Here is an 8,454-nt window from a genome sequence, read left to right as displayed (position 1 = left end):
TGAAGTCATGTGGTGTGTTAAGTACAACGGGGGTTTAGTCTGTTCTCAGGTATTTATCAAGATAGCTACAACATATGTGAGCCTGCAATGTCTGTGAAATGGAGACTGATAGTTTCTGCTAAATACAGGATTGCAGCATAAATTTTTGTACAAGATAAAAAGGAAATAGAATTTACATTCCTTATGCTCAAATAATTACAATTTTTTTCCTGAAAAGCTTGAAACTTCTTAAAAGTAGATGTTCTTTCCTCCTTTCCCTGCTGTTCAGCAGCAGTGACTCCTTATGTGTTGCTGTTCTGGCTATGTAAGTCAGTTAAAGCTCAGTTCTGTTTTCCTAACTGAAATGTAGTTGACATTAAAATATTTCACAAAATAAAATGTATACATTGGTAATCATTCACATATGTGTGCACTTATGAAACCATCATCACAGTCAAGATGGTGGACCTATCTTCCATCATCCCTCAAAGTATTTCTCTGTTCACATGGAATATTTCTGTCCTGCCCATCTGTGTGATCCTGTCCTGTCCTCAGGAACGCTGACCAGCTTTGTGTCACTGTGGATTCTTTTGCATTTTCTATTCTATCACACAAAAGCATTGCATTGTTTATTGATCTGCCTTTCTTTTTTTTTTGTTTTTTTTTTTGTTTTTCTTCCAGTACCAGGAATCGAACTCACGACCTCATTCTTGCCAGGCAGGCGCTTTGCTGCCGAGCTAATTCCCCAGCCCCTGATCTGCCTTTCTTCACTCAGTGAAAAGTTTTAAAATTCATTACCATTGTAATATATATTAATAATTTATCCTTATTATTGTGCTACATATGATAATGATGAAGATGATGATGAATCAACTCAGGGCATCATCACATATAATTATACTAAAATTTATTTTCTTTTCCCTATTGGTTTCTACTATGAACATTTTTTGCTCTTGCCACTAAAACTGTTGGAAATGGGATGGAGATATAGCTCAGCATCACAGTGCCTGCCTGGCAAGTATGAGGTAGTCAGTTCAATTCCTGGTACCAAAAACAAACAAAAAAAAATTGTTGGAAATATTCATACACAAGTCTTTGTATGGATATGTTTTTGTTTAACTTTGGAAATGTAGTTAGCATTTACAAGGAAACAGATTTAATACAGGATACATAATTTATAGGACTATTTTATAATATTCACACAAGAAGTTAAATGCAGAAGAGTGTGTGAGATCTATCCACACACTACAGACCCAAAAAATTCAGCTGAGGGCCTGGATCCCATGGTAATAACCTGCAAGATTTCAGCTGAAGACCTGGAACGCATAGCAATGTCCTCCCAGAGTCCACCTGGAGGCCTGGAGCCCACAATGTCTCATGCAAGTCTGTACCAAGGATCTTCATTGGGAAGGCCCAGAGGTCAGTGGTGGAAGCTAGAAAGTCTGTGCCAGTGGGATGAAGGATCTGGGGCAGCAGATTGAATGACCTGCACTGGAGGCAGGAAGTGACACTTAAGGAAAGGACCAGAGCTCCCCTGAAGAGAATCACAGCCCTCCTCAGTGACAGCGAGGACCTGAACTCCTCTGATGATGAGAACAGTTGAGTTAATAACAGGGAAACCAGCATGATGAGCTTCTCCAGGAGAATCAAGAGCACAACATCTTCCCCTCCAGTTCTCCTTTTATGCTGTTGGCAGCAATCCTCACTCAGGTGGGCCTTCCACACCCAGAGTCACGCTGATTCACTGCAGCTGGGTGTTACAAGATGCCCATTAGTTAATCCACCACAGGCAAATACACAGGAATAGAATGGCTGGGTCACACAATGCATGATATTTAGATTTTTAAAAACTTGTTAAATTATTTTCAAAAGTGGTTAACATTTGCACATTACTATGTGCAGTTTGTTGCTGTTCCTCCACAACCAGGCTCATACTGTTACATTCAACTTTATCATTTTAGATGTTGTAATATGCTAGAGTTTATAATGGAGTGTACAGTGTAGGACAGTATATAGTACAGTGAAGAAGGTAATTTTGTAGTTTCAAGTTATATTTTCTAATTGACTCATGACATGGGCCATTTTCCTGTACTTGTGTGTGCCATTTATAGAATCTCTTTGAGGACATGACTTTAAATATTTGTCCACTTTTTGGTTGAGCGGTTTGTTTCTTATTGCTCAATTTAAGATTTCTTTATTTTTCCCAAGTTTAAATTTTTATCCAACCTATGAATTGCAAACCTTTTCTCCTAGTTTGTATCTTTTCGTTATCTTAATAATTTCTTTCAAAAAATAGAAACAAATTTAATTTTGATGTTTCAATTTTATAACAGGTTTTTTGTTACATTTAAGAAATCTTGAGGCTGGGGATTTAGCTCAGCGGCACAGCACCTGCCTGGCAAGTGCAAGGTCATGAGTTCAATTCCTGGTACTGGAAAAAAAATGAAAAAAAAAAAAAAATAAAGGAAGAAATCTTTGCTAATCTCAAATTCCAAAAAGTTTTCTTTTAACTTTTTCATCACTGTTTCATAGCTTTAGCTTTTATATTTTAAGCCCATGATATTTTTAAAATTAATTTTTGTATAGAGAATGTGTTATTGATCTAATTTATTATTATGATGGTTATGATGCATTAGATGTCTTTTCATTTTGAGAATCTCAGTAAGTTGTCCAGGTTAGTCTCGAACTTTGATCCTCCTGCCTCAGCCTCCTGAGCAGCTGGAATTAAAGTTCTTGGCCAATGTGCTCAGCTGCATTTGAATTTATTATTATTCTAACAACATTTAAAAGAATATTTTAGACTCAAGCTAAGTCAACAAGAAAATATGGATGTAGAAGTATCAGTAGTGGTGAGGAATAACATACAAATAACACTGCTGGGCACTGAGGTAAGACTTTATGCTTAAGGGAGTGAGCTAACTGACTGTTAAACCATGATCAAAATAGTCTCCATTGCTTTATATTCTGTCAGCAACATATTAGCATTCAAGTGCTTAATGTCTCCGCTGATCATTGATGTTGTCTAACTTTGTACTTACTCATAGCCATTCTAATAGGTCTACTTTGTTATGAGTCATAAATCTGATTCACACTTTCATGAAGACTAAGGGTGGGACATTGGTGTGATCACCTTGTTTTTGACAGATCATGATATGTACGTAAATCTTGCTGTTATGGACATTCTTTTGGGGAGATAAATAGAACCCTTTTCTACTTAATTTTGAGAATACCAGTCTTTACTGTGATCTGCTAAGCTCTGCTCAGGAATCAGATTTTTAGAAACAAAAAAGAGTAGGTCTTTGTATTAGTGAAGTTACTACAGAAGGCTAAATAAAGCTGTTTTGTCATAGATGAAACACTACCCAGCTATAAATGGAACAAATTGTTGGTACATGTGTAGTTTAAGTGACCCTGAAGAGCATTTTGCTCAGTGAAAAACAAAACAAAACAAGCCAATCTCAGAAGTTACATGTTATATGAGTCTATTCATTGTTTTTAAAGTAAGTGAACTACAGAGATAGAGAACAGATTAGTGATAATCAGAAAACAGAGATGACAGGGAGGGTACTGGTATAACTTTGGACAGTTAGTAGAAGGGGGCTCATTTATGATGGTAGAATAATTCTGTATCCTGAGAACTGTGATTGTTACATAAATACATACATAGGACTGAATTGCATGCATTATGCATAAATCTATATGCACACACACACACACACACACACACACACAGGCACACATACCTCTTGAACTACTGACCACTGAAAAAGTTCTGTGATGCATTTACTGTAATTCACAGAAGTCACTATCCTAGTCATGCTGTTATCCTATAGTTACAGAAGGTGTACCATAGGATGAAATGGGCAGAGTGTTCAAGAGAATCTGTATAATTTTTTATACTACCTGTGAGTTCGTAATCATTAAAAAATTTGAAGTCAATTCCATTTCTTTGGGTATGTTAACACCTTCATTGTTGCTGAGTGTGGTCTGTCTGCAAAAAAATTGCTAGAAACAGATAGCTGAGGTTTCCAGGAGAAGAAGACATTCTTCCTCAAAACATCATCAACTCTTGTGTATCCAGTCTACTGGTCCTCCCTACACAATTCAGACTTTCCAGCCCTGAAACTCTGTGAGTCAGCTCCTTAAACCCACTTGTGACTCAGTCTGCCTTTCTTGCCCTCTGTCTCTCTTTCTCTTTACACACACACACACACACACACACACACACACACACACACACACTTAGTTCTAAATACATTTTAAAAAAATAAAACTACAAACCATATTTTTCCATGTCTATAAATTTCCAGAAACTTCAAATTATTCTACACAAAGCAGACCAGCCTTGCTGGGGATGAGCATCAGGTGACAAATAGATCTGGGGAAGCTTTCAAGAGTGGCGGGTCTGTCCTCTCTCTCAGCATTGCCTGGCTTCAGGGGTATTCATACTTGTTAAAACCTACCAAAGTGCACATTTTACATAAAGGAACTTTATTGTATGTCAATCATACCTTAATAAAGTGATTTTATTTTAAAAAATTAAAATAAAAAATAACACCTCATAAATAGTAGCACATGTCCATATGTACATGAAATTTTGTCATATTTTCTTGAAATCACATCCCATAAATAGCATTTTATCTGACTAATTTGATTCTAACCCATTAAAGGCAAAGGCATATTGAGTGTGAAAAACACAAAGTACTTAAATATTCATAAAATAAGTGATAATCAGCATACTATACAATATTTTTATTAAGATACATCTCTCTTTACCCAAAAAGGATATGTATAGGATATATGGAATATCTGCCTATATGTCTGAATATATATAGAATTATTAAAGTCACTCAAAATATTAACAAGTATCATAAAATAGTTTACTAAACAAATAGTTTATAAACTAAGATTTTATCCATCGCTACAATTAGTGAATAACTAATTCTAACAACATTTATTTATTTTTTATTTATTATTTTTATTTATTATTTTATTATTTATTATTTTATTATTTATATATTATTATTTATTTATTATATTTACTTGTATGTAAATAACAGCCGAAGGTGCATTCATCTATGCCTGGGGACTGTGCAATCCCTGGTGGGAGATTATATCCACTATCATGAAGCAGAGTGTAAACACATACACCAGTAATTCTTCCTTCCTTGTTTATCACCATGGAAAAGTCCTAGGGGACATCTATCCCTGGATTTCTAATCAGGTGCAAAAGCTTCAGAAGCCTTAAGCCATGGGTTCCATGACATTTTGAATTTGGTGTCAAATCCATGACTTTCCATTACCCGCTTTGGGTGAGTGTATGAATAGAAGTTTGACCTACGCTTTGGAATGGCTCCTGGGTCATACAGATTGTGAGATGGGCATGTGATCCTTTTGCCCATCCATGAAGAAGATCTTGTGATTGCTTCTGGTCTGCTCTGACACCTCTGAAGTTGCATCCTCTTTAGGACTGTGGAGGTGACACACACAAAGGGTCAGCACTATTTCACAGAGTAAAAGGAGGGTATGTAAATTTAGTCTCTCGTTACCTGTTTCCCTCTTCATGTGGCTGAAAAATGAGAGCTACTACATTATAAAAACAGGAGACACACCCGTACGGAAAGCTGACTTTATCTACTGCCGGCATTTGTCTGATCTTATCCTGGCTGTGTTGGTGTCATTTTCAGCTTGGTAGCAAATGATCTGTAACAGCCACAGAAGACAGCAAGAACACAACAGCAGCAGGAGATGCATTTGTCTCTTTCAAACACAAAAATAATTTAAAAAGTAAGCAGTAGTGTGCGATGAATTTACATGTCATAAGGAATACATTTGGCAACTCTTTTCAAAGTTGACAACTAATATAACAAGTATCTAAATTAAACATTTCTCTTTCATTTCCTCATATGAAGATCTTTAAAGGCACATTCAACTTCCTCCTTCATCTGCTGTCCAGCTTGGATGGAGTAGAAGAGAATGTGAGGAAACACTGGGGTATATGACTAACCATGAACCTTAAGGTACCATGGAAGTCCCCCACAATTGTCAATTCAATAGTTGACTTCATGGATTCTCACAGTAAGGTATCTGGAAAATGTGTAGACTAGGAGCAACTCCTTGCCAGGAAGCAGAATAACAAAATATTTATTTCTGCCATAGATAATTTTTTAATGCTGGTTATTATAGGGAAACTGAAGGGTCTGGTAGAATAATGGAAACATTGATAGGAACTGCAAGGTGAAGGGCAGGATGGGTGAGAGGGAGATCTGCTAGCCCTACTTCCACTGTTGGAGCTCATGAACTGGTTATATTTGGGCCGCCTTATCTCTGTCTTCTAGTAAGGACAGAGGAATGGGAGGCTTCTCATATTGTGCTAATTAGAGAATATACATAGTAATTGAAATGTTGAAGGGGAGGATGTGGTAATATTTTCAGATGTCATGAAACAAAGACAATCTTTTAGATACTCCCAATCCTTTTATTATGAAGGACGGTTTGGAAGCAGACAGCTAAATGTTTTATTAAAATTTTCTTCCATCTTTCCAGATCTTTCCCAATGAGAAAGCTGACTGCAAATGAGCCCTTGGTGACTTTCTTCTGGTTGGACTAACAGGTGGTCCACAGCTCCAGCTACCCTTCTTCTGCCTGTTTCTAATGATCTACATGGTCACCCTGGTTGGCAACCTAGGTTTAGCCACTCTGATTGCTCTCAATTCTCTCCTGTACAGCCCCATGTACTATTTTCTCTTCAATCTCTCCTTCATTGACCTCTGTTACTCTTCTGTTTTCACTTCAAAAACGCTGATGAACTTTGTCTCAAAGAAGAATGGCATCTCCTATGTAGGGTGCATGGTTCAGCTGTTTTTCTTTCTCTTTTTTGTTATCTCTGAGTGCTACATGTTGACTGCAATGGCCTATGACCGCTATGTGGCCATCTGTAACCCACTGCTGTATAAGGTCCCCATGTCTCAGCAGGTCTGTTCTGGGCTATCTCTTGCTGCCTACGCAGTGGGCTTTGCTGGAGCCGGTGCCTCACAGGTTGCATGCTTAGACTGACCTTCTGCAGAGCCAGTGTCATCAACTATTACTTGTGTGACATCCTGCCCCTCTTGCAACTCTTCTGCACCAGCACCTATATCAGTGAGGTAGTAGTGCTCTTTGTGGTGGGTGTTAATATCACAGACCCCAGTGTCACCATCCTAATATCTTACATTTTCATCATCACGAGCATTCTGCACATCAAATCTACACAAGGAAGATCCAAAGCCTTCAGTACCCGCAGCTCTCACATCATTGCCATTTCTCGCTTTTTTGGGTCAGCAGCATTCATCTATCTTAAATATTCTTCTCTTGGATCTATGGGACAGGGAAAAATTTCTTCTGTGTTGTATACTAACGTGGTGTGCATGCTCATCCTCTGATTTACAGTTTGAGGAGCAAGGATGTGAAAGTTGCTCATGATGTCTACAGATAATATTATGTATATTTTAGTACATTTTCTTATCTTACCTCTATTGTTATCTTTTCTCAGTATTTGTATGTAAAATATCTGGAGCTTCTCTCAGTGTCTCTAAGGAGCTCAAGGAATGTTTAAGCCTCTCCTTCACTGTTGCTTTTCATTATTGTTTTATACTTTTCTATCTTTTAGATATCAATTTAAAAATATGATTTTTGTAGTAATAAATATTTGAAATTTCAGCTTTCTCACATAAAAACAGAAGTGTAAATGTGTTAGAAGCATTTGTATTATTGTCAATATTATCCCTGGTATACACAGTAGGATTAATTTAAAGCAAAATCATATCCCTCCAATCTTGTACTTTTCAGCCTGTTTACTTTATATCTTTTCAATCCCTTTTCTCACCCCTTTTGTTCCCTTTGGCTGGTGACAAAATATTACCATGTGCCATCTGTTTCTGAGAACATCTAGCAGTCTATTTATTATTGAGGAGAATATTTATAACTTCTTTTCCCCATGATAATAACAGAGAATAATTCTTAAGAAAATATGTGTTTATCCCAAACATGGTGGTTTGTATTATAAAACTTTCATTCATTTCTATCTTGTATATTGTCGAATATTTGCAAAAAAGCATGTACTTCTTACTATATTTATTTTTTACCACTAATACAAAAACTTTGAGTGTTATGTTGTTAAAAATGTTGCTCAATGTTTTACACATACAATAAGATTTATTATGAAAACTAAATGCATGTGAATAATAAGAAGCTATATTCCTAGAACATTTTATAAAATCATGTAGATTTATGTCATAAATAAAACAAAAACTATGTTTAACAGAGAGAATTTTAGACAGTTGAATGTAATTTCTCTATTCTTTCAATGCATATTCCACTTATATTTAGAATGTTAGAAATATATGTATGAGATTAAGATCTGTTGAATAGGACTATGTTGTTTAAATAACATCACAGGCAATTATTTATTGTTATATAATAATTATCATTAAAATG

At 36.2% G+C, this 8,454-nt stretch overlaps 1 pseudogene; it reads left to right on the top strand.

Annotated features, from left to right (window-relative positions):
- Positions 1–7,453, top strand: part of LOC102029950 — a 17,503-nt pseudogene extending 10,050 nt beyond the window's left edge.
- The last annotated feature ends 1,001 nt before the right edge of the window (positions 7,454–8,454 follow it).

Source organism: Chinchilla lanigera, unplaced genomic scaffold, assembly GCF_000276665.1.
Source record: "Chinchilla lanigera isolate Chin_1 unplaced genomic scaffold, ChiLan1.0 scaffold00011, whole genome shotgun sequence".
NCBI lineage: Eukaryota > Metazoa > Chordata > Mammalia > Rodentia > Chinchillidae > Chinchilla > Chinchilla lanigera.
Note: the sequence above shows the minus strand (reverse complement) of the source record. Positions and strands in the feature narration are given on the sequence as shown.